Source organism: Acinonyx jubatus, chromosome D2 (assembly GCF_027475565.1).
Source record: "Acinonyx jubatus isolate Ajub_Pintada_27869175 chromosome D2, VMU_Ajub_asm_v1.0, whole genome shotgun sequence".
NCBI classification, from domain to species: Eukaryota; Metazoa; Chordata; class Mammalia; order Carnivora; family Felidae; genus Acinonyx; species Acinonyx jubatus.
The window spans coordinates 83,628,388-83,655,458 of NC_069393.1; the positions used below are offsets into that span (position 1 = coordinate 83,628,388).

The 27,071-nt window shown below is 51.3% G+C and overlaps 1 long non-coding RNA gene across 1 annotated transcript in view; it reads left to right on the forward strand.

Annotated features, from left to right (window-relative positions):
• The window catches only part of LOC113600359 (uncharacterized), a 323,672-nt gene that overhangs the window by 195,529 nt on the left and 101,072 nt on the right, over window positions 1-27,071 (forward strand). The window contains exon 2 of the long non-coding RNA XR_008291962.1: window positions 5,812-6,080. This is a non-coding gene — a long non-coding RNA (uncharacterized LOC113600359). The remainder of the gene's footprint in view (window positions 1-5,811; window positions 6,081-27,071) is intronic.

A 27,071-nucleotide genomic window follows, 5' to 3' on the forward strand; every position in this document is an offset into this window, starting at 1 on the left:
GTCCTTGGTAAGGATGAGGACACTATCTTATTTAAGGAGAGGCTGCCTTTTACATCTTCTGTGTGTTGAAATGGACTCTGGGTCTTTCTAGGCCTGCATGGGCTTTTATGTAGGATTCTGCGTGGAAAAGCCCCCAACTTCTGCTGGACGGTATTTAAGACGTCAGCTCTGGGAGGCTATGGAGATAATGTTGTTGAAAAATGTGTGCTGGGTGAAACATATTGTCAAGGCTTGCTTTAAATGATTGCTGTTGTCAAGGTCAAATGGGATTTCACTTAAATTAATTAAAGCCGCAGGAACAAGGCTCTATGTGATAAAATTATTATGCTCTTACCTTTACCATTCTGTATAGGCGAAGAGAGACACCAATTAGAGCTCCAGTGAGTGGAGGGGTATGTGTCTGTCGAAATTAAGATTGCATAGAACTGGACAAAACATCTGTTCAATTGTGATTAGCCAAATCTCCCAAATTTCATTTGGACGAGCGCTAAAAGGGCACATTTGCTAAATAATGAACAAGACAGATGCTGCAATTACATGATCATATTTGCAAAAACAGTTTACGCAAAGTCAGAATATATTAGATGAAATGGTAACTAAGCGGCACGTGGCCCCATTTTTTGCCTGAGCAAGAGAGAGGATTGCTGACGGGACGTGGCTGCCTGAGGGCATGCTGTGTTTTCTGGTCTGAATACAGTGTTTTCATTGCTAACCACGTTTTTGACCGAAATCTCTCAATTACTGCAGATCTGACCGGTAGCGTGAAACAACCAACCACATGTCTTCCTAACATTTAAACTAACAGAATCCACCTCCAAGTCCCAGGAAGTGGACGCGAGAGCCTGGCAGCTCCTGTTGCCGACAGTTTTTTTGAAGTTTTATCTATTTATTTTGAGAAAGAGAGAGGCAGAGAGTACGAGCGGAGGAGGGGCAGAGACAGAGAGGGAGAGAGAGAATCCCAAGCAGGCTCCGCGATGTCAGCGCGGAGCCCGATGCGGGGCTTGAACCCACAAACAGTGAGACCGTGACCTGAGCCGAAAGGAAGAGGCAGACGCCTGTGCCCCTCAGGTCGCCAACATTCTTGCTGGAGACTACGAGTCTGTGGCGTGGCCAGCATGACGGTGAGCACTGGTGACACGAGCACGGGCTCAGAAAGGACCCTTTCAAAAGGGGCGGGTGGGTTTGATGCCGTTTGTTTCCTGACCCTGCCATCTATGGGAGTGGGGGCGGGGGCGGTGCTGTCACAAGCGGCTCAGGAGACTCCCGTGCTCAGGGACAGAGAGCCCTGGGGCCATCCTTGGGGGTCTCTGAGCTTGTTCTGCCTCTGAAGTGGCTCTGATGACATGTCACCTCCCAGGATGTCGGGGGCGGGGGGGGGGCGGGGGTGGAGGCATTCACTGAACCACTTGGCAGGATTCGGGCCCAGACGCAGACGCTGGCGGGTGATGCGCTGACTCAGGAGCAGAAGCTTGCAGCCCTTCCCATTCTCCTGAACGGTACCCTCCAGGGCCGCCCCTCCTTGCCCACGGTTGTCCGCCGATGCGCTGCCTGCCTCCGGCCGTGGGCACAGGGCGACCGCCCGCCTTCAGCTGTGCGCAGAAGGTGGCCCTGGATGCTCCTGGTCACACTCCACAGGGTTCCAGCGGCGGGCAGAAGGCAGGGACGGGCGCCCAGGCTGTGCATCTGAAAACAATTCTGTTCTGACGGAGAGCGCCTGTGGTCTTCCGTATGCAGAGTCGTGAACGCTCACATAGTTTTCTTGGTAAACTGGCTAATATAGTTACAAACTTAAGAGAAGTCACTGCTCTGGCGCCAAAATCCATGAATTTAAAAAATTGTTGTCTTACGATTATAAAAGTAATACGTGCCTATTGCAGACAATAGCATAAAACTTAATTTTAAAAATTGTGTAAAAAATAGTAAATATTCATCAATACCCCCTTGCAGCTGGCATTCTGCCCCTGGAGTACAGCACTATTGGTACTTATCTTTATTCTTTATTTTTTTTTAAGTTTTTATTTATTAAAAAAATTTTTTTTAACGTTTTTGAGAGAGAGAGAGAGAGACAGAGTGTGAGCAGGGGAGGGGCAGAGAAAGAGGGAGACAGAATTGGAAGCAGGCTCCAGGCTCCGAGCTGTCAGCACAGAGCCCGACGTGGGCTCGAACTCACGGGCCGCGAGATCATGACCGAGCCAAAGTCAGATGCCCAACCGACTGAGCCACCCAGGCACCCCTATTTATTGTTTTCAATTTATTTTTTGATTTTTATTTATTTTCAGAGAGAGAAAGCAAACAGGGGAGGGACAGAGAGAGAGAATCCCAAGCAGGCTCCACACTGTCAGCACAGAGCCCGACACAGGGCTCGAACTCATGAACCCTGAGATCATGACCTGAGCCGAAATCAAGAAGTCTGATGCTTAACCGACTGAGCCCCCCAGGTGCCCTCTTTACTCTTTAAAGTAAACGTAGCCCACATTACGTAACAGGTGCCTTCTGTGGGCTCTGATCCCTTGCCGCCTGGAGCAGGAAGGACCCCGAGGGCCAGTCTCCTGCAGCAGCCCCCTACTGGGGGAGCGGTGACCTGCCCAGGGTCACAGTGTCAGCGGCACAGGTGGGGACCGTGTGCAGGCCTCTTCCTCCCACGCCCGCCTCTCTCCTCCATCCCGACACACGAGGCTCATCTGACAGCAGCAGGGCACCACGCGGGCCCCTTTCTCTGTCTTTAAAACTGAGAGGTGAGTCTCTGGTTCTGGAAGAGGTGGCCCAAGGAAGGAGCATGTTGTTGACTAGCTGTGGACGGAGCACTAGAAATGAGAACGTTCTTCCAGTGGGCTGCAGAGAGATGTCCCGGCCTGACTGCCCGTGGACAGCTCTCGCACTGCCAGCTGCTCCTCCTGCGTCCGTCCGTCTTGTCCCAGTCACAGACTTGTCACTGCGGAGGCGGGACCAGCCAGGACTGCGGGCCTCCACACCGCTCTCTTTCCACCGGGCCAGTCTGCCGTTACTACGCCCTGTGGTTCCTTCTTGGAAAGTTTCTTCTTCTCGGATAATACCTCTTGTTACCTGCCCTCACGGTCATGTGCTAACAAGCTGCGAAAACCGAGATTTGTTGTGTCACAACACCTGGCCTCCTAGGTGCATTGGTAGCAACCATAGTGTTCACACAGCGCTTCACACGTTATTGTGCTTCACAGATTCTGTGCTTTTAACAACGTGAAGGTTGCGGCAACCCTATGTCAGATAAGTCTATTGGAGCCACTTTCCCGAGAGCATTTGTGCACTTCGTGTCTCTGTGTCACACATGGGTAATTCTCAAAGTATTTCAAACTTTTTCGTTATTGTTATGTTTGTTATTCTGATCTGTGATCAGTTACTACAACTTGCTGAAAGTTCAGATAATGGTGAGTATTTTCAGAAATAAGGTATTTTTTAAGCTACATAGTTTTTTTTTAGATGTAATGCTATTGCACACTTCATAGACTACAGTAGAGTGTAGACATACCTGTTATATTCACTGGGAAACCAAAAATTCATCTGACTAGCTTTATTGCAATACTTGCTTTCTTGCGGTGGTCTGGAACCAAACTTATAACATCTCCGAATTACGATTGTGTATTTCCCAAAGAATTCTTCTATCATGGGGTAGACAGTGCTCTCTCAGAAAGATAGGGCTAGGGAAACTACTTGTGAACGGGGAGGACTGGGAAGGCTTCCTGGAGGAAGTGCCCTTCTGAGACTGGTCTTAGGTGTCTTTACCCTTCTATGGAGGGCTCGGGAGTCATGGCTTTTCCTTCCTTCTGAGATACCAGGATTGGATTCTGGCTCAGGTCTGTTTTTTTAAATACAGTTTATTTGTAAACAATTTCAGGGGATGTGTTTTACACATTTGAACAACTTTTCAGGGCGTGAGCATTAAGATCGGCTCTCCATCTGGCTGCCCGTGTCTATGTGAGTCGGCCGTGGTTTCCTGCACCGTGTCCACAAAGCGCTCACATAGCGCCTCAGCTTTACGTGGAGGGACCGAGAGCTTCTGCGCTAATGGGAGTGAGTCCCAGGCTGCGTTCGGAGCTAATTAGATGGAGAGAAATTACCCAGGCTATTTCGGTGTCGGCCAAATATTTTGAATATGTGTTCGGCGGTGATAATCGACTTCATCTTGATTGCCTCGCAGTAAGTTAACAGGTGATTAATATTATGAACATAGACTTTGCGGGGGGGAAGGGTTGGGATAATGAGAAATTAAGGAATTCTGAGTCAGACGGGAGGAGCCAGATGAACTGCACTCTTGGAGGCTCCTTCTCCTTACTCTTGGTGCGTGGTTCTCTACCAAGTTTTGCTCCTTCTTTTGTCCTCAGTCTCAGAAGACTCCTGGGCATCTGTGCCTGGGGCTCTGAGCTGCTCCCACAGGGGCCCTTCCCTGCCGGAGCCCCCACCCTGCCCCAAATCTGTGCCCTGCCTCTCTTTCCCCTGACATTCCCCAAAGACTTGTTCTTTTCGTGGCTCCTACAAAAATTAAATTGTGCTTCTCTGCTCTGGGAAACCGCCTCATCCATTCCATGGTGCATACCAGGAGAAGGTCTTCATTTCCCTGAGCCCACAGTGCCAGTGGGGAGCACGTGCCAGCAGGGAGCACACGCCATCAGGACGCCCCCGTGGGGACCAGCGAGCCCACAGTGCCAGTGGGGAGCACACGCCATCGGGACGCCCTCGTGGGGACGGGTCACACGGGTGGTTCTGGGACTTTTTCCGTCTCCTGGTCGAGAGAGCACGGGCTACAGCCCGTCCTGGGTGGCAACACGTCTCTGCCCTCATTTCCCTGTAGAAGTGTGCCTCCTTCGGCCTCTGGAGGAGGTTCTGAGTGGGACAGGTGCCTCACTGGAGCAGGATGTCGTCGCACTGGTTACCGGGGATTTCCTCCTCCGTGGGCAGTTGTTTGGAGTTCTCCGTGGCTCTGGTTGCCTCAGGCTAGCTGTCCATCCGTCTGTGAAAGCCTAATGTGCCCACTCTCTGCACAGGAACCTCGGGGGCACAGTGACAGCCTGTTCCGTCTCCCCATAGCCCTTCTTGCCTTTGGGCACATTCGTGGTGCACCGTGTACTTCCCACACTCAATCCTGGCACCTGCTGTTGTGTCCTAGAGCTGCGGGGACCAGGGAGAGCTTTCTCCAGGTGACTGGGAGCCAGGAGCGGCTGCCCAGGGGAGGGGACGGGGGAGAGAGGAGTGGTCTAGAGAAGGTATGTCCCCTCGGGTCTTTAAGACATAAAATCACTCTAGTTTCCTGGGCTGTGTTCCAATCACTTTGTTCTGGCTCTAAAATGGCTCTCGTGGGCCGTGTCCCTTTCTGAGTGCTCAGGCTTTATCCGTCTGCGTGGCCGGCTTCACCGTGGGTATCTCCCAGGGCACACCCCTGCAGCCCTCACCCTCCCGTCTTGTCAAAGGCCCTTCAGGTCAAAACAACAAGAACAAAATCCCTCCGTCTTGCAGCAGAGGCCGGCGTTTGGCCGTGTTTTCCCGCTGGTGACTGTGGCTCTCAGTGGGGCGGCTTTCAAACTCAGTGGCCTTTGGTGTAGAGAGTCTTCTGGGTCAACACCTGCCCTTCCCGTTATGGGCCGGCTTGGAGCACAGTTTGCTCCGATTAATTCATAATGTAAGATATTTGGTACGCAAATCTAATTTCTTCACTGTCAGCTTTTATTTGCCAATATGGCAAGCCTTTATTTGTTTCTATTATAAAACCAAATCCCTGAAACTCTTAAGTTCTTAATATTTTGAAATTTCAATTATCCTCCACGACTGTATCTCTATTCACAGATGCGTTTGCATGCGGTAGGAGCTGGTGGTAAAACAACACGGCCTTTTGAAGGGAGAAGAGCTCTTTGAACCTCCAGCAAGAGGGGATACCGTTATTTGCCTGAGAAAAATCCTGTTCTCTAAGCAAGCCAGAGGAGGATCGGTTGGACGCAGAGCCACTTCGGGGAGACTGAGCGGTTGTCAGGACAAGATCCCGGCTGCCATCATGAACCTGTGCTAAGTCTTGGCGTTCGGAAAGCCCCGGGAGACCAGGAAGGACCTGCCCACAGGTGACCCGCCCTTGTGAACCTTAAGGGTGGTTGGTACTTGTGACTTGAGCCAGGGGCTAGTCAGCGTCCCACTGTATCCTTAGAATCATGCCCTGGGTACTGGTATAGTCTAGAAAGCATGCACGGGTCTTGAAATACGAAGAAGGGTTTGGGGTGGGGGATCTGGACTGTCTGTCTGTGAATGTTTACTGAGCACTGTCGGGCTCCGAGGGCACAGTGACAGGCCTGGTGGAACCCCGCTGGGGCTCACTTTCAGGTGGACGTGGCCACACAGACTCCTGGTCAGCATATCCTATGCCAGATGACGGGGAGGGTCTGCAGCTGGGCGGGCAGATGGTGGGCACTGCTCTTTCATCTGTGGGACGGGGAGGCTTCCTGATGAGGTGATCTCGGAGCATCTATTTGAATAGACGTTTGTGGATTTTAGGGATTACCTGTGCACTTATCTAAGCACTATGGCGAAACTATTAGAATGGTCAAATATTGTTTCTGGAAGGGCTGGGCATGTCTTTGGAGTCTCTGGATTTTATGGCTCTGGCCTCCACCTTCAGGACACACACGAGGGGTCAGACTCCAGGCCGGATCAGTGCCTGCTGAGGGACCGACCACCCTGCAGCCACCTGCAAGGGGTCCTCTGGGGCCATCTCCCTGCCGCCTCCTCGGCCCCATGCCATTGGCCCTGGCTGCCTAAGCCTATTCACCAGGTGTCATCACCAAGTGGTGAGGACCTGGGAGGTGGGAGAAGGGGGGCAGGGCTGTGAAGGGGGCGCCTGTGAGCGGAGCCTTTGAGCGTAAGGGCCTTGGGGCGCTGCCTGGCTTGGGCTGTCCGCCCTGGGAATGCAGGGCACCTTCCCAGGAGTCAGGGAAGCGACTTGCCCGCCGTCAGATGGCTGGAGGGAAGAGGAAAACGCCAGATCTTCACATTTTCTTCTGGAATTTGGACTGATGGCTGGCAAAAGAGCAAGGGAGGTTCTCAGGGCACACAGCCCGTTGCAGGAGTGAAGGAGGAGGGAGCAAAATAGCTTCCCCAGTGCCTCGTCCTGCGCGTCTGAGCGGAGTCGGGGGCGGGGGGCAGCATGTTCCCTCAAGATGGATCTTTTATTCCGTTGATCGAGCGATTCTGGGCTGCTGTTCCCGTTCTGTGCGTGTGCGCGTTTGGTTATTTGAAAATTTTCTTTAGCAATTTACCAGGCCTGGTATATTTCTTTGTTTCACGTTTTTCCTCTGCGCATAGATTACATGTTTTCAGTAGCGTCTGCTGTGAATTTTAATTACGATGTTCGACTCCGAGGGAGCCTTGCAAGGCAGCCAGAGTACTTAGCAGTCCAGACCCATGTTTATGGCACAGACAGACGGTTGCAAAGTGTGTAGGGACACGCGGACACAAGACAAAGGAAATATGGTCCAACAGTTCTCTCCCTGCACCCCCGCCCCCCTTTTTAAGAGACCTCTGTAGCAAGGGACTGATACGCATAAAATTACTGTTTTTCGTGTTTTTGTTTTTTGCCGATAATTGCTCTTTGGTTCTTTAAGGAGGTATCACAAAGCCTCAGTAGCTTTTAGAGCAGCAGTTACGGGATTTGTAGCTCGACCAGAATGGAAAATGCCGTTCTGTGTCCTGCTACGTCAAATTGCAAAAATGAGCTTGCGAGACATCATAAAAACGGGGCTGCTACCATCAGCCTAGGAAGACCTTCCAGAGTCCAGTGAAGTATGCATGGCACCGATTCCCTGAGGCCTGTGCTGTTCTCAGCGGTGGTTCCGTGCCTCCAGCACACGGTGTTCAAGGACCCATCACGCCGGATAAGGCAAGTCGGCTCTGTGTGCGCCCCAGGGCCAGTGAGGGGACCGTCCTCTGGCTGGACGGGGGCCGCGCGTCCTGCCTGTGTTGGGTGTGCTCCCAGCAGACGAGATTGCGTCTGTCCCTCTGTCACATGAAGCCAGCACTGTGACCACGTTTTAGTTCAGCAGCAACACTGCTGGCCGCACAGCGTACTTATGTGGTGATTATTTCGCTGCCCCCGTAAGTCAAGGGGAGCCGAGCCCTAGGGGTTGAAAACAGTTGCCCTCGGAGCCCTCTGTCCAGGCTGGAGTGGAAATCCTAGGCTTGTCCCTTGGGTGTGTCCTTTAGAGTACATCCCGGCCTCCTCCAGGGCAGGATCCGATGCAGGCTGCCCTCTGGAGCCCGGGCTTCCTCCTGGCCCTGCCTCAGGGTCTGCAGAAGGCGTGGGCCCCTGGGGGCTGGGACGTGCCGCGTCCTCACCAGAACCCTGGCCAGAGCAAGTGTCGGGACTGTTGGCCAACCCGCATTTGAGGCTCTGCTGTACTCTTCTTAGCTGAGTCATCCAGACTGGCCAGTGCGGGCTCCCGACGAGAGGTGGGGTGACGCTGAGGGTACCGGTGCCCGTGTGTCAGCCCACGGACAGCCCGGGGCAGTGCCAGAGGGGCACCAGCTCTGATCACGTGTCAGCATGGAGGAGGCTCCGTGATTCACAGACGATAACGCTTAGGCTGAGGGGTTTAGTGATTTTCTCTCACTGAGTCTCAGGGCAGGGATTGGGGTCCGGCACCCAGGGTGGTAACGTTTGCCACCCTGATTCCCCCGACCCCAATCTGTGATCTCACCGGGGACCCTCGGAACCAGCCTCGCACCCCTCCATCGAGGCCTCTCATGCTGGGCCTGGGGGGAGAATGTTCTGGAGATCCAGGGACGCCACATTCTTTCCTTCCTGCTCTCTGCTGCATCAGATGTACTCAGAGACGTCGTGGCTGCTTGCAGTTAGGAACTCTCTAGAATGCCTTCGCCCTCTCTGAAAGGCAGTTTCTGGGCCGCTGCCTTATTTCCCCAACAGCCGGCCCTCTCTTTGCCCCGGAGGCTGACTGACCCTCCTCTCTGCACACCGGGCACCAGAGGGAAGCTGGCATGGTCACCTCGGCTTCCAGGACAGCACTTTGTGGAGCAGCAGTGGACGGCCTCAGGGCTGCCCCCTGGGCGTGCAGAAATGAGGGGTCAGGACTCGGGCGTATGGCTGGGCAGCTGGGAGACGTGAGGACTGGGGTTTTGAGATGGGCCAAGCCGGCTGGCTCCTGGGTGTGCCCGCTGCCCGCTCTTGGAGCGGCTTATCTCTCCCACGGTGGCCTAGTCCTGGCGGCTATTTCCGGGTGGGGGCGCCTCCCGGCTCCCCTTTGTGCGGAGGGTGGGCGAGGCCGGGGGATGCTCTGCCCGCACCCATGAGCTCACTGACGGGACACCGGGCGCTACACCTGCTCGGCGAGCAGCGTCCTCCGCACTTGGCCTCCGGGCCCACTTCCCACCATCGACCAGCCGTAACCAGCAGGACTTGTGCAGGCGCGTCCAGCCACTCAAGAGACGGGCTCCCCATTGTTTGTCTTCTCGATGACAGACTTGTCAGCTTCTGGGGGTTCGCCCCCCAAATGGCGCACCAGGAAAGTCCTCTGAAGGCCTCGGAGGGTGTTAGCTTCCTGCAAAACAACAGCTCATTGCTTTGGCGGTGTGTTCCTGAGTCCCTGTGATTCTGGGGACCGTGTATTCCTGGTGTCACTGCACTCTGGGGCTCTGTGCTCCCGGAGCCTTGTGTCCTTGGAGTCCAAGCGCTCCTGAGGGCATTCTGTTCCTAAGGTCCATGGATTTTCAGCATCTGTGCGCTGGGGCTCAGGAAGACGGCTGAAGAGTGTCTGTGAACACGAGGCCCTTTGGGGAAATCGGTTTCCATATTCCCTACTTCCTATCCTTCCTAAACCTGACCCGTCTTACCTCTACCCTGTTGTTCCCCATCCACCCCTGCCCTTCTTCTCCACACCCTTGCACAGTAAAGGCAGGTGAACACCCTTGCCCTCGGTGTCACCTCGGTGCACACCCACGTAGGAAGGCCAGTAACAGTCACGGTAACCTGAGATGTTTTCGACTTTTGGGAAAACAAATGCTCCTAAGGAGTGAGCTGGGTTCATTTTGCAAGTGAAACGGTTCTAATACCCGGTTTCAAGACAAAATCGAACAAAGACCCAGGCTAGTTGTTGACCTAGCAGAAGTGTTAGCCTGGTAGATAATTACAACTCATCCACCCAATGTCTTCGCACATCCCTTGGAGGAAGTTTGCCACTTAGAGTGATAGAGCCTTAACAAGGCTTCTTTGTCATCTCTGTGCTCGAGGTGACGCTTCCTCAGCTCATACCTCTACAGAAAATAAATGGAAATAGAATCAATCTTTGACCCCAGCCCCAATCCAGCAATAAGTAATGGAATCATTGCAGGATAAATGAGCCATTTGGAAAAATCACATCCATTCCATCGAAGATGCATTTCTACTGACATTTCATTTTTACGCCTAATACGTATCTATCGAAATATAGATAACATTTATGTTGTTTTGATTTGTTACGCCAGTAATAATGTAGAGAAATCCAATCCAGAAGAAAATTATTTTTAACACTTAGAGCCTATGGTCACTGGCAATAAAGAGTAGATATATATTTCATATCAATATTCTTTAGCAGAGAAGTACGATAGGATGATGAATAACACAGTCTCAAGCGTAAACATTGATCCCTTCGGGACAAAAATCCTGTGGAAGAAGTGGCTCGGAAATACAGGTTTAAGTGGAAGAAAAAAGAAACATGTAAGATTTTCTGCTATTGAAGGACCTGTTCTTGAATTTTTGAAATGGTGACCGTGGGTATGGAATGCCTCACTTTTTTGATTCCAATTGATACAACGAATGATGATGTGATAGTTTTATTTTAAAACGGTGATGTTTACACTATGCCAGAATTTACAGCCTATTCCGCTTTTTGAACTTCTAACCAACGCCTCACCTTGCAGATTCCAAGGGGTGAATGGGCAAATGGATGATGCCTGCGGGCCCCAGGTGCTTCTGTCCGACGGAGGAGGCAGAGGACGTGGGGTCTGAAGGGTGGAAGGAACACAGCCCTTCCAACAGCTCCCGTGGCCAACGCGACCTAATTCTATTTTAATTTCTTATAGACTTTTCACTTCAGAGTGGTTGGAGATTTACAGAAAAGTCGCAAAGACACACGGAGTGTTTCAGCACGTGACACCCAGGGTCCCCGACGGCTGACATCTGACACGGCCACGGCACACTCGTCACCACGGACCGTGACGCTGGTGTGTTAGAACAAACGACAGTGTGCGTTTTCTTCCTATCTCCTTAGCTTTCATCTCGTGTGTGTTTCCCATCCCAGGAAAGGTCTCCTTTGGCTCCGCTTCGGTTTCTCGGTGTTCCTTTATTTTTGCTGATCTTGGCAGTTGGAAGGGTTCGGGACGGGCAGGTTGGACAAAGGCCCTCTGTGGGGAGCCGTCCATGTTTTGTTTGCGGTCAAGCTGGGATTATGTGTTTTGAGAAGGAAGAGAGAAGTGCCTTCTCACCGCATCATAGCCACGGGCCGTCCTGTCCACGTGACCGGTCACCGCCGACGTTGACCTGCATCCCCTGGCTGAGGCCGCGTCCCCAGTACCCCCAGGTTCTCTCCCCTTCCTCATCGAGCTCTTGGCGGAAGTCGCTGTGCAGCCCACACTTGGGGCTGGGGGGCGTGCTCCTCCCGGGGAGGGGGGGTGGGGGTGGCCGTGCAGTTGTGTTTTGTTTTGAGTTTCTTCATGGTCCCAGAACACACAGGGTCGTGTTGTGCGTGTGTGTGTGTGTTGTTTGTTGTTTGTTGTATGTAGTTGTCTGCACATTGTATTCTATATTGTGTGTATGTTGTGACGTGTGTTGTGTGGGTTTGGTGTGTGTGTATATGTGTGTGTTGTATGTGTATATTGTGTTGTGTTGTATGTGTATGTGTGGTGTGTGTAAATTGTGTGTTGCGTGTGTGTCGTGTGCTGTGTGCACATTGTGTCGCATGTATGTGTGTATGTTGTATTTTGTGAGTGTGCATGTGCACACATGGGTGTGAGCGAGGGGCCCACCCTGCAGCGCATCTCAGGGCCCTGGTTCCCTGCCCCCCATTAATGACGTGTATCCCAGAAGAGGAACCAGACGCACGTGGTCTGCTGCCCTTCAGACGTGGAGACCTAGGGCACGTGGAGGGTAAGCATCCCAGCCCCATGTCCTCGTCACTGCTCCCTCCCGGGAAGGTGCCTGACAGCTGCCCTGCAGCTCACCTTGGCTCTCTGCACCCCTGCACCCAGCCCTGTGCTCCCCTGGCCTCCTGCCCGCTTTGCGGCATCGGCAGTAAGCGGGGAGAAGCTGGCTGGCTCCACGTGGCGATCGGCCCACGAGCTTCTGTGCCCCCCCACCCCCTCCCCACTCCCTGGGTTCCAGCCTCCCTGCACCCGCTGTACCTGTGGGAGCCGGTCACCTGACCGGTCCTGCGGCTGGCATCCGAGGCTGGACCCAGGCGTGCCCGCCGTCTCCCCTGTTCCAGCCTCAGTGTGTCCCCGGCCTCAGACTCTGCTCTCCCTACCCTGAGACCCAGACTGCTCCGGGCCTGGCTTGCTCAGGACCTCCCTGCTCCTGACCCTCCCCGGGCAGGTGCCCACGTGGCGTGTGAAGGGTATACCAGGACGTGCGGAAGGCCCCTGCGCCCACCCTGTTTCTTTCGCATTCCTTGTTCCCCTGGAGGAGCGTCCTGTGGCTACTGCAGTGCTGTACTTTGAGTTCCTTAAACGCTATGCTCTCACCTTGTGGTTTTCGTGAGATTCCGCCTTCCAGCCGCGTCGGGATGGTGGTACCTGCCCGTGGGCTGCGTTCCTGGTGCAGAGGTCAGAGCCGCCCACCAGCGCCTCCTGGTCAGTGCCGTGGGCTGGGCCTCTGGGCCCTCCTTGTGTGGCTGTGGCCTCAGGGGGCGGCTGGTGGCCCTGTGCCCTGCCCAACGTGTGGGGCCTCTGGCAAAGCCCTGTTTAAAGGACCTGCTCACCCTGGAGTTTGTTTGCTGTGATGAGGAGAGTGCCCCAAGCCGGCGTGAGGCTCCCCCACTGCCAGAGGCTGTGCCCCATCAATCCACCTTGGCTTGTAGGAACGGGGACTTCCAACCAGGTGAAGAAGTGCCAGATGGGGAGTCGTTGGTGACCTTCCCCGAGGATGGCCCCACACTCTCACCCTGAGTATTGCAGGAATCCCTTTGGGAAGCAACTCCGATGCGAGCTTCTCTTTGGTGTGTGTGTGCACGTGTGCGAGAACTCTGTGGGTGTGCCCAGAAAGCGTGCACCGACCAATTCCTCCTGACCCTGTGCAAAACAAGACTATATTCATCAAATGTACTGAGCCCTTACAGCTAAGAGGGTTTTGGATTTTTATCGAGGCATCTCATTCTACAAATGTCTTTCTGGAATGACCTCCAGGGGGACTGAAAGCCTGGCCAGCTCTGCCTCAATAACTCGCATGCGTGCTCTGTTGACGTGGGCATCACTCTCCTTCGGGCCCAGCCCGTCTCCACTCTGGAGCTCCAGGCCTCCCTCCCAGGGCCACGGTCCACCTGAAGTAAAGGGCAGGACCACAGCTTCCCAGACGACCACATCCGTCGTTTGGAAAAGAGCATTCTAGCGGGTTTGTTAACAATCAGTCATATCTTTGTTGCAGTATTTCACCTTGATTATGGTAACGTGTTTGCACGTGCGAGGTGCACAGAATAGACTCACTGCCACACGGTTGAAAAGACTTGTCACTGATGAGAAAGAAAGCCAAGCATCCCAGCACACAGAGGTCAGGGGTGTAGTGGAACCAGAGAAGAAGCATGGGGGGGGGGGGGTCGGGAAGGGGCCCAGACCATCCTCACGGCGCTCGCTTGGATTGTTGAAAATACTTAGAAACCTGGAAATAATGTAATTTAACACAACTCTGTCATTGATGTCGACTTGACAACTTACAGCCGTCCTCCTGTCTTTCCCTAGTTTGTATTTGTGTTTTGTCTGTGTCGTAGCGCAAGTAAAACTCGAAACCCCCCAAATACGTGCCCCATGCACAGCTGTGCTGGAGGCCCGCGCCTGTGACACACGCGGGTGCCAGTACGGGAGTGCGATGTCTTGGCCCCGTCTGGGTTTCTCCTAGAAACAGGCTATTGCTTGCGAACAGCTGGAATTGTTTCCTTGGCCCCACAGGAAAATGGATCATAGTATTTTATGGTTATTAACCTCCTGTTATTAAGTTCTCAATACCGTGCTGTGATTTCTTACTTGTGAATATTAACTGTTGCTCTTACCGAGGCCGTATTTTTCTCCTTCCGAGCATTATGGACTCTCACGTCTTAAGCAGCTGGGTGAGTGGGAGTGGCTTGTGGGGTTCCTGCATGAGGACAGACGGACGTGATTTGTTACCTCCGCAGAGGGGTGAGCAGAGCCCGAAGGCTGTCTCTCGTCCCTGCGGTTCTCATGCACAGGACAGTGGGGCTCCCTCTGGGAGGTGGGGGTACAAGTAGAGGGAAGAGTGATGGGGGGGCATGAAGAAGGAAGGGCGTAGGAAGCAGGTGTGTGGTGATATAAGGAGGACTCCGCCTGCTCCGCGGTCCTGAGGGTGGGGCTTCCTTCGTGCGGTACAGATGGTACCACATCCCTGCTTTTGAGCCCCTCGTGGACGGCCACGCGTCCGGGAAGTATTCAGTGACAATCAGCGCAAGTCTGCGGGCATCCTCCCTCGCCACGGTTGAAGAGCATTCCTCGCTTATCACATGTGGGCGAATTACCTGCCCAAACTCCTGGGACGGAGAGCCATTTCCAACTCACCCAAAGATGATTCTTGCCCTCATATTGCGATCTCTGGGAAACAGCCTTTTCTCTTTGGAGGAAAGAAATCAGCATTTTGTTTTCTATTTTGGTAACAAAAGGTCTTTCTGCATTTTTCAGTTGCTAAGCTCTAAGACCTGTAATTCCCACACAAACGTGTGACCCGTCCACTGCTTTATAAACACGGGGAACACACAGCTCTCTGTGCCGCATGTGCCCTCCATGTAGGGAGGCGGCGTGGGGGCCAGTGCAATTCAGAATCAGCCTGGGAGGCCAGCTCACCTGTCACCCCACACGGGTGACCCAGGAGCAGATATATGGCTGGGATGCATCTGGGGCTCACTGTCATGGAGCCCTGCTGGGGTCCGATGGCGTGGGATCCAGACACACCGGGCTGTAAGAGGACTCCATCGTGATCCTGTTCTGATATGCATGACTCTGCCAAAGAGAGGGGGCCACTGCCGCTTCTGGTTCTTTCCGGTAACTCCAGCAGTGTTCTTCAAAACCGAATGCCCCAAACGAAGAGAAAATAGATGTCACTGTAGAGCATCGATTCGTTGATTTATTGATTCATTCATTCACCAACTCTCCCTCGAATGGCTCTATGTCAGACACGACGTTCATTGGTGCGAGGATAATGGGATAGGTCCCTGGCATAACAGACCTTCATCTGGTGGGGGGAGGCAGACATTAATCAAATAATTAGATAAGTCATAGTTTCATTACAGTTGTGAGAGGTGTGACAGAGGAAAATACCATGAAGACAGAGTGGGGAACCTGGGACATCATTCTGACTTATCTGAAAATGAGGAGCCCTGCATCTGGCACTTGTTCCCAGCAGGACTGGGCTGGGCACAGCACCCTGACACCCGACAGCAGGTCCGTCCAGGGTGCTGGGGGCCACTTTTGCCTGGTCATCATGCACAGCGGCTGGGAAGCAGGTGTTGGGAGGGTCCGACTTGGGAGCTGGGGCAGGAGGCTGTGGTTTTTCTCTGCACGTTGTCACTGGGACTGTTTTGCATGCTTGCAAACATTATGCTGGGGGATTTCCCTAGTGAGTGGTGCATCAAGTTTTGTTGAATTTCCAATCAGGCTAATTAGGAGAGGTGGCTATTCTAGCTAAATCATATCATCACCACATTGAAGTTGAACGTGTCTCCTCGGAGGGTACAAGGTACTTAGGAAGTAGCATCAAGTCCAAGCTGTTCTCCCAAAATAAATGCAAACTGATTGCCACCTGCTTCAAAATCAAAGTTGGTAAAGTTACAGCAGGAAGAGCATTTATTTGCATACTAATTTCTTTTGGAAAATCATTTGGGAAGATCCTGATCCTGTACATCTTTATGAAAAATGAGACTCTGGATTTGCTAGATGTGCACATCAATGGGAAAGTGCTGTTGGTCCCCAAAGCCCTTGGGCCATTCCAGTTGGGTAATAGCTTCTGTGTTGATGGTGAGCCCCAGTGGGATCTGTGAACAGAGTAAGTCTCGCAGAGCAGAGGGTCAAAATTCACTCTTAGCCCAGGGGTCCAGAAGTGGTCCTCAGCCAGGAGAGGGTTTCAGCGTTGTTGACCAGTGAATGAGTCAGGCATCGGATGACCTAATGGCGGGATCGCCTCATAAAAGCCTCTGAGCTATGGGATGGTGGATGTGGTTGGTGATGCACCTGTCTGTAATTTTTAAAAAACTCATACTGATTTATTTTCCATCCAACTTTTATCAAGTGCTTCTATGCCCATACCTTCGCCTGGTGAGTGGAAAATGCTATGGAATTAGGACTCAAGGATGATGGTTCTGGCATCACCTGGTTAGTTCCCCTACCCTAAAACTTCATCTGCACTTGAAGTTAGAAGTCACGACCTCTTTCTCTTTTCAAGGCTAAAATCCCACATTTGAGGCCTATGACCCTGACTTTCCCCCTCTCCCTTCATGGTGGGTTCTTGTAGATGCATTAGTTCTTCCTGTTCTCCTGGGCTGCTCACTCGGGAGCTGCCAGAGACTTCTAGAATGTTCACGGGAACAGCCCCATCCACCCTCCCAGGGGCTGTGTCCCTCTGGATCTCATTTACTGAGCTGGGAAAACATACCCTCCCTGGACAGTAATCACTATTTTTTGCACTTACAACCTACTTTCGTCCTAGACGTGTGCTGTTTCTCTCCTGATGCTGGAATCTGGAGGAGGTTATATTCAGATTTTCTACAGGACCTTAAGTCTTAGCTCCGCCCATCAGCATCCAGCAAGACACCGGATCAGATGTTAGATCTCAATGCTGTAAGTTTCTGAGGCTCATTTAAAAGAGCCTCCTCCAGGAAGACTCAGTTGGTTGATGAAGCACGGCCCCTTTACCCAGCCCCTGTCCTCATGTCCTTGGCTGAGCTCCTTCTGCCTCAACTCCAGGAAACATGGGTTTTCTTTGCAGTCCCTCTCCTGCCCTGCCTATGTCCTCATTTGAGCCATCTGTGTGGGGCCTACTGTGAAGTCTTCTGCTCACAGGCCTTGGATATTTCCCCATGACCTCTTGAAGTAAGTAGAGGACTTTCAGCATGGCAGCGAGGCTCTCCAGTCTAGACTCAGTCAGCATATTCAGGCTCACCTCCCATGTAGCGACTGAGGGCTTACGGCTTCTTTTGTGTGGGATGCCCCATATCTCCCCTGCTCCTACAGAACATCGTCTTTGGAGCCGTGACCATCTCCAGGGCTTTCCCCTTGAGGCCCACATTTCGGCTCAGTCTCCTGCCCTTCCAGCCTGCCCACCTGGTTTTGATCTCTTCCTATTCTGAGCCTCCACAGAAAGGCATTCATTCATTCATTCACTCATTCACCCATCTATCCATGAAACATTTATACACCTCATATCATGTGCCTGGTACTTTGACAGACTCTGGAAAAGTAATGGTCCCTGTCCTCAGGAAGATTCATTGCTGCCAAGCTTTTTGAAGAGATCCTCACTCACTTCTGTCCTAACTGTCTCCTTCCCGTTCCTTCCTTTGTGCTGTCCAGCTGGCTTTTACCTCCATTTTCTTCCCACCACTTCACCAAAACGTCCTTCTTAGGGCAGCCAACGTCCTCCATGTTGCTAAATCCAGCAGAAAGGTTTAGTCTTTATCTTTCTTGACTTTTTATCCCTTCGGACACAGCTGGCTGCTGTCTCCCCTGTGACACTACAGTATCTGTGTCGTGGTGCTCACTGCATTGGAGGCAGGAAATGTGGTGTACATTGTTAGGAGAATAGCAGGTCACGTCTGGTTTTGTTGGCCTGGGAGGGACTCGTAGAGGGAGCATATTAGGAGAGTCTTTCTCTCTTCCTCCTGTAGAATATTCCATCTCAGCAAGGGCACCATGGGCCATCATTGCCGAGGCCAGAAACCATCCCCCCTCATCTGATGGTCTATTTCCATGTCCTGGGAGTCTTTATCTGGCCCAGCTGACTCATTTCCCGCCTGGACTGTTGCTGTCATCCCCTGTCTGCTGTCCTCCTATCCACTCCGGCCCATGGACAACACAACAGAGCGGTCTCTAATGATGCAGACATTCTCTAGGATACATTGATGCAGAATTTGCTCGGGTATGATAGCAGCTGCCATCCATAGAAGGGACTTTTTTTTTTTTTTTTTGTACAAGTATTTAGCCCCCTGTCTGCCTTACTTTTGGGGCTGTAAACTTGTATGAAGGAGTGTGTGAGTTTGATTGGTCACGTGTTCTCAAGTCCGGGCTTCCCTGGACATAGGAGCCAGACAACTGAAAGGCCTACAGGCTGAAGGAGGTCCTCTCCGGCCCCTCCTCACTGTGCCCGTTGCATTCTGCCCACAGCAGACCTGTTGGGGCGGGCTTCTCCTCCCCCTCACTCCCTTACCACTCATCTGCCTCATCAGGCTTGCCTTGCCCACGGAAGGGGAGTGAGGGGGAGTAGTTTGATGGGTTTGCATCTCCACACAGTGACCTTTAGTGCAGCTTCGAGGACTTGGCGGGCCTTCACGGTGTGATCAGATTTCATCAAATGTGCCATTCACTTCTCTTTTCTCCCGGTGACCATCAGAAAGAGAGTTTTCTTTTCAAAGTTTATGGCCTCTGTGGCTTGATCGCAGTTACAGAGCCCCTAACAGCTGTTACTCCTTGCAACAGTGGATCAGAAATGAAGCTGAGCTCGGGCTTAATGGAAATTGTCCCTTGAAAGGTTTGAATTTGGAACGTTTATTCTCCACTAATTTCAAGTAGACTCTAAATTGAGCAAAACATTCTCTGTCTTCCCTCTCAGTTGCAGGTTTTTAGCTGACAAATGGATGTCCGGGTTGCTGGACCCAACTGAAAAATGGAGGCACTGAATGCAGGCACTGAAAAATGGAGGCTTCAAAAAATGTGCTCATCTACCCAACTTAGATCATTCCATTTGGGTTGTGGACCCCGCTGAGTGAGTCAGTGCTGGAGGGTTGAGTATATTGTGATGCCCCGTCAAGACGAAGTGGACAGCACACTTTAACTGCCTGCACTGACACTGAGAGAGACACAGCAGTGGCCATGGGGAGAGGCCCACAGATCTGCCCTGAATAGGAAGGAGGTGGCCAAAACGTCCTCTGTCCCGTAACTTAGCCCTGTCCACGGATGGGGCTCTCTTGCAGTGTAAATAGGCTTTGGGGGGAGAGGTAGCTCCAGGATTTCTCTGTAGCATCGTGGTGGTATTCCTGTTGGGAGTGGGGGCTTGAAGCTGTGTTTCCATATGAAGTTGAGAAACTCAGGGGGTTAAGCGGCCGACTCTTGATTGCGGCTCAGGTCATGATCTCATAGTCATAACATTGAACCCCACGTTGGGCTCTGTGCTGAGTGTGGAACCTACTTGGGATTCTCTCTCCCTCTCTTTCTTCTCCTCCCCCACTCACATGTACTCATGCTCTCTCTCGCTCTCTCTCTCTCTCTCTTAAAAAAATTTATTTTTCAAAGAGCACAGGCAGAGCAGTGTTGACTTGTAACCTCCATAAGACCACCCAGAGTCGGTGGCAGACAGGGTTTGAGATATTGCATCTGGCTCCTATTCTCTGTATTGTCTTGCCTTCAATGCCCCCAAACCCTTAGACAAACCAGAGTGTAGCCGGACACGTGTAGGGAGATCCTGACTCATCTGGAACATGTGAGGCTTTGAACGATTGGTGCTAAATCTGTCCTTTGTCGTATCCATGGAAAGTCAACACCAGACACCAGGGTGTAACTGACTTCAAGGTATTGCACTTAGAAGAAAATAGACATAATTGTAAGCTGCTTATATGATGGTTTATTGTTTATAAGGAAATTTTACACGTCGTTTGCTGTCTTTATGCCCACCTGGCTTCCAGCTTTGCCGAAGAAAAATCCTATGGTTCTTGACTGGTGCTCCTACTGTCTCATGGGCCCCTTGGCACAGGTAGACATTCCTCTACTTGCCTGTCTTCATTCTTTTCCACTGTGATTCACCAGTGATCCAAACGCTAGTGTTTGACTTGGCAGTGCAGTGGGACACGAACACAAAGTGACTTTGGTATTTTCTGAGAATGCTCTTGAGCAATGTGTCACTTCCTGCTTGTGCCTCCTGCTGTCATCCGGACAGGATTCCATAGATTTCTGGTCACTTCTGTTTATTGAAAAGCCCAAGTGTGTCCAACTTGAACTCCAATCTTATCTACTCTCCTTCTGAGGCTCCAGCATCCTGTAGTGAGAAGGAGGTGTGGTCCAGTCCCTCGTCTTCCTGGGTCCCTGTTCCACGCTATGTCAGGGTGGGAGGGGACATGTGTCCTCAGGCACCTGATGCTGTCAAAGTACTTTGTTGGCTGTGGCTGCTTCTCTGGCACGTTCTCTCTGAATGGCTGATCCCCAAAGCTGTTCTCTGGCAGATGTCCCCTGGAACGTCCTGGAAGCGTCACACCAGGGCCCCTCCAGGTTCCCCTCTCTGTTGTGGGAGGTCCACTCAGCTCTCCCTCATCTTGTGCCTCTCATCTGCCCCCCGAGCCCCTTGCTCCTTGGATCCCGTTGACCAGCGTGCCACCCATGTGATGGGGTAGCAAAATTGCTCTAGCCCTGCACCACCCCCTCGGTGTCCACTTGACCCAGAGGTGGCAGAGCAGGGACCCCACTGACCACCACACTCTCCTCTGTGTTTAAGGAGGAGCAGGAGGCTGTGAGTCAGCCTTTAGAGAAGTCTGGTCTATGGTGCCTGGGTGGCTCAGTTGGTTGAGCGTCTGACTTCAGCTCAGGTCATGATCTCGCGGTTTCTGGGTTCGAGCCCCGCATCAGGCTCTGTGATGACAGCTCGGAGCCTGGAGCCTGCTTTGGATTCTGTGTCTCCCTCTCTCTTTGCCCCTCCCCCACTCACACTGTCTGTCTGTCTGTCTCTCACTCTCTCTTTCTCAAAATTAAATAAACATAAATAAATAAGTAAGTAGGTAAGTAAGTAAATAAAAGCCTGGTCTAACCCTTGTTTACATTCCCAGCCTGGAGCCCAGGTCTGTGTCACTCTCTTTGCTCTGGGGGCAGGCAGGACACCCCACCCCCCACTGGAGGCAGAGGGCACAGGCTCCAAAGTCCCGGTGCCCCGCACCTGCCGTCTCTGGGCTGCATCAGTGGCCCGGGCAAGGGAGGCCTGGAGGGGAGCAGGGGTGGAGCCGGTGCGATCCCTTCCATCGGCCGCCCGGTCATCCGCAGCGCTTGCAGAACATGCGGTGGTTCAAGTTTTTGATACTTTGATAGCTCTTTGTCCTCAGCTCTGGGTTCTGAGAGCCAAGTTCAGCACCACAGATCCTGACCCATCTGGCACCCTCTCAACCGCTATTTCCAGCTATTTCCACATCCTCTCCAGCAGGGGCCATGCCCCTGCTCCACCCCTCTCTGCCCTTGGGCTGCAGGGAAGGTGGCCCGACCTCCTCCTCTCTGGGGGTCACGTCTCACCCCTCCCATCTCCTCTGGGTCCCTGTTCCATCCTCCACTTTCTCTTCCTCTGCCTCTGCAGTCAGCACTGTGACTCATTAGACTCCAGTCAGGGGGAAGTGACTTTAAATGATTGGGAAGTTGTTGGTGTTTTTAGGGCCGAGAAGCTAACGTATCCTGGTAGCTGAAAGCCCAGAAGACCGGAGTAAAAGTTGAGACTGGAGATTCTTTTAAAGGTAACTCTTGAAAACATTCACTAGTTATTGGACTGTTTGATATCTGGGGGCTGTTTTGTCCTCCGTACTTTCTAAGTGGCATCTTTCGTGGCTCTCTGGTCATATTTCGCCAGACTCTGTGGACGTGGAGCTCAGCCCTCTGAGGCTCTCCTGCCATGAGCTTGTGCCCTGCTGCTTGATTTCACGTGGGTCCTTTCGGAAGCTGGGAAGGACCAGCGGGCACCGGGCTCCGGTACACTGAAATACTGCATTCTGCAGGACTCCGAGAAAAGGACGTTTGCGGGGAGAAAGGAAGTCCTCACGCACAGTCTAAATTCTTAGAGAGACTGGCTTTTCGGTGATTTGTTTCTTCTAAAAAACAAAAACGTCACTCCATTTGTACATTTAAAGTGGGAATATGTTTAAATGATTACAAACTAGTCACATTTGCAAGCCTTTCAAGAGTGATAGCTCCAGCAAGAAAGTGCTTAAATAAAAAATAAATTATTGCAATTTTCAGGTTGAGTAATATAGTGTGTATAATTGCAGCGGCTAATATATGCATTTAATGAAGTGTATCTACCTTCTTGCTGGAGCACCACCAATCAATTTGTGATGAAGTCAATGTAATGAGCAAATAAACGCCATTCCCTATGCTTTAAAATCCCCCCATGTCTAATAATGCCTTACATCCATCAGCAAATAGTTAGCCTCATCTGTTTGCCTGATCTTTGCTAAGTGCGTGGGATTCGCCCCCAGCAGATTCTGGGTGTGCCCCCGGGGGGCCTCGGTCAGGTGGGCGAAGGGAGGCTGACTCCCCCAGAGCTGGTATCACAAACACCATGTCCTGTGGATGGCACAGAGGTCCTTAAAGTCAGATAGTCCTGGGTTTGAATTCCTGCTTCTTCTAACAGCTGGCAGATTGAGGAAATCTCATAAACTTTCTGAATTTTGATTTTCCCATATGACAAATGCCAATAATAATCATAATAATCATGCCTACAGATGAGGGTCATGAGCAGGCTTTTAAATTTTTTTCTTTTCATGTTTATTTACTTTTAGAGGGAGACAGAGTGCGAGCAGGGGAGGGGCAGAGAGAGAGAGGGAGACACAGAATCTGAAGAAGGCTCCGGGCTCCGAGCTGTCAGCACAGAGCCTGATGAGGGGCTCGAACCCATGGACCAGGAGATCATGACCTGAGCTGAAGTCAGATGCTAAGCTGCCTGAGTCACCCAGGCACCCCAGTGAACAGGCTTTGAAAGACACTTAAAACATTCATTGTGATGATGATCCTGATAACAGGCAATGATTTCACCATTACTTCCCACTGCCCCCCAGGAGCCGGAATCCCCCCACTACAAGCAGCTGGGATGAGAAGGTAACTCTTGAGGAGGGCTTCAGGGCTTGGTCAGATTCAAAATGGGAGAAACAAGGTGCATTTTATGCTTTGTTTGTCCAGAACATGTGATCTAGGCCCCTAACTTGCTTGATTCCCAGCTAGGTTAGTTAAAATCTTCTGTTAGAATTATTTTTCCAAGACTCGATGCACAGTTACATAAAATCGGTCGCCAGCAACCTGACGATGTCAGGCCCACGCAGCCGTCACAGAGCAGGGCTCCAGATCGCTTTTGAAAATTTATGTCCAAATATTTCAATTCCTTAACTTGCTCTTTTCAGAAAAACGTAGAGGAGACACAGAATTCTCTTCCCGCTCTCTGGTTTCTTTACATGCCTGCTGGCCTCCAGACCTCTCAAAACGTCCTGCAAAATCTCCTCCCTGAAGCCTGCCCAGCGTATCTCTCCCCTCTCCCCCTCTCCTTACCCTGACTTGGCTTCAGAGACCCGGGTGGGGAGAGCACAGCTGTGGTGGGAGACTTCAGGGGACGTGCTTTCTCTCTGGTGGGCAAGGTGGTGGTGGGGGGACAAATGCAGCCCATGATACTTGCACATCAGCGTAGGCCACTCGTACATCTTATAATCCCCGCCCTAGTAGTGCCCAACGTCCTGTCCGGTTCGCATACAGCACTGGCCCTTGCATGCGTGCTACAGAAGGTGCCTTCGGGGACGTCAGAGCTGGCTTCAGGTGGTCCCTGCAGTGAAGAGGCCCCTCGTCCCCAGCAGTGGTGGTGCGGAGTCTGAAAGCTTCCACTGAGTCACGCCGATGCCTCGGGGGCCAGGTGCTCCCCAGAGCCGGCCCTCCCCTCACTGAAGACCCGTCCTGCTTCCCTCTGCCTCCCTCCTGAGGTCAGCAAGTCCTCACTGCTGCCTCTGCCCTGAGCGGCGCCCCTCCTGTTCTCGACAGCCGACGTCCGCTCTTGCCTTCCACCTTCCCCGTCCCGTCTTCTGGCCTGGCTCGCTTCCCTCTGGATCCCGTCACTGTCACAGGACTGAGGATGAATGAAGAGGTGGTTTTTACCCGCTGGCAATAGGGGTTCTTGCTGTGCCCTATGGAGAAAAGAGTTAATTCCTGACTTGCGTCTTCTGGCGGTAAACTTTTCTGACAGCCAGTGATGGGAGAGTTCAGTGCCGAGTCTGACACGGGTGGGGTGGGACAGCCACAGAGGGTTCAAAGTGTGTTCCCAAGGATCAGTCTTGAGGTCACTCTAGGTGTCCACTATCACTATTAGCTAAACGAAGAGTCAAATGGGAGCGAATCACGTCCAGAGAGACCCATGATCAGGTGTTTTCTTAGCGCTACTCAACGCGTCATCTCACATACATGACATTTCTGTCAGCTGTTTCAGCCACGCGGGAGAACCATGCCTCGGGGGAGGGTGTGGCGGGGCTCTGTCGGCTCAAGTTCACCGTGAGGTATCCACACGGGAGCCGGGGAAGCAGACGGGCTCCAGGGAGCCAGGCGCTGGGCACACGCAGCGAGTCGGAGCCCCCCAAGGAGGAGCGGTGGTGGAGGAGAGACCCAGGGCGCGTTCTGGCGTAAGAGGAGAAGCAAAGCCATACAGCGCACAGCTCGGTGCGGATGTCGTATAAAATACTGCATCTTTTCGCCAGATTATATATACCCAACATACGTGGCATCTGCGAAGTAATACTGATGAACCAAACGCCTGCGTCCATCCCACCCAACCAATGGCAGAGAATATGAATGACTCTTCGAAGCCCACGCTGGGTCTCTTGCTGATAGCGCCGGGCTCCCTTCTGACCCGAGATCTTCACCAAGCCAAGTGTCCTCGTGGCCACCCTGGCGACCCCTGGTTTTTTACGACACGTGTGCCGTAAACAGTATTTTACTTAGCCTTACAAAACTGTGGACTTTATATAAACCTTATGCATTCTTCTGTAGTTCCCTTCGTGTCTCCTATCACGTTTGCGAGTTCATCCATGGTGACAAAGAGAAGGAGTCGTAGTTCATGCATCTTTACTGCTTTATAGCATTCTGTTAATAGAGAATAGAATTATTTATCTACTGCACTGCCAGTGGATTATTTTCAGGGTTTTCCTGTTATAAAACACTGCTATAAGTATTCTTGCATTTGTCTCCTGCTGTCTAAAAGCAAACATGTTCACATGCATGTCTGTCTTTCAGGGCATAGGTTGGACACGTCTTTCCATTTAATGAGGTCATGCCAATTTGTCCCCGCCCCCCGACTTTATTGAGATAGGATTGACGCGGAACATGGTGTAAGTTTAAGGTGTACGACATGTTGATTGCACACACTTACATTTTGCAGAATGATCACCAGAGAGCTGGGTAACACCTCCATCATGTCATGTGATTACCATTTCTTTTTAGTGGTGAGAACATTTAAGATCTACTTTCTGAGCGACTTTCGGATATGTAATACAGCATTATTGGCCGTAATCACCGCGCTGAGCCTTAGATCACCAGAACTTACTCTGCTTTGAAACTGATTACACCATTTGACATTCCCATCAAAAGCTTGGTCTCTCCCTTCGTTAGAGGTTCCTGCCGTAAGGTTTTTCAGTTTTTCTTCAGCTGCTGGGTACAAAAAGGGGTCTCACTGTGGTTCTAGCTGCCACTTCCGTGATTATTAGTGAGGCTGATAATCTTTTCATATGTTTATGAAAGTTGTGTTTGAGCTTTTTGCCTATTTTCCTATTGAGTTGATTGGGCGCTTCTGAAAAAATAGATTTGAGTTCTTTACACATTCTGAATACTAACGTCCTGGTTTTTTTTTAAAGAATTCTTGTAAAATATAGATCATCACATGCTTGATGGTGTGTTTTATGAATATTTTTTATTTTAACATAATCAAACCTTATCCATCTTTCCTTTATGTTTGTGCTTCTTTCTCTGGTTTAAAATCATTTCCTACTTCAAATGCATGAAGATATTTTCCTCATTTTCTTCTCAAGGTTTATAGTTTTGCCTGTCACATTTAAGTCTATAATCATCAGACACTAGCTTCTGACAAAGGTCAGTGTGATCCAGTTCGTAGAGTATAACTAGAGTATAATTTATTCATTTCATACTGCGTAGTATTTCATTATATAAATTAGCCACAATTTTTTTATTCGTTCTTCTGTTGAAAGACACTTGAGTGTATCTCTAATTTTGGACTATGTTGAATAATGTAGCAATGAACATGCTTACATCATGTGGGTGTTGGTGTGTGGTGTGGGTGGTTGTGTGTGTGTGTGTGTGGGGGGGGGTGGTTCATGTGTAAGCGTATCTACTGGAGACCGGGAAGTCAAAGATCAGAGTACGAGAAGATTTGGTGTCTGGTGAGAACTCACTTTCTGGCTCGTAGATGGCTGTCTTTTCGCTGTGTCCACGGATGGTAGAGAGAGGGGTGAGGGGGGTCCCTGAGGCCTCTGTTACAGTGGCACTAATCCCAACATGGGGGCTCCACTCTAATGATGTAATCACCTCTCAGAGGCCCCACCTCTAAATACTGTCAATTTGGCATTAGGATTTGAACATATGAATTTTGAGGGGACACATTCAGTCAATAACATTTGTATATATTATAAATATCTTCTCCTACCCATTTAGATTGCTTTTCTACTGCCTTGATGATGACTTTTCATAAACATAAATTCATAATTTTAATAGACTCAGGTGTATCAATCCTGTCTTTTTTGTTCATAATTTTTATTTCCTGTTTAAGGAAACTTTCCTTATTTCAAGTCGTTAGTAGGATTTATTCCTGGGAGGCAAAAGTGGTTCAATATTTGCAAATCAATTAACATGATATATCACATTAACAAGAG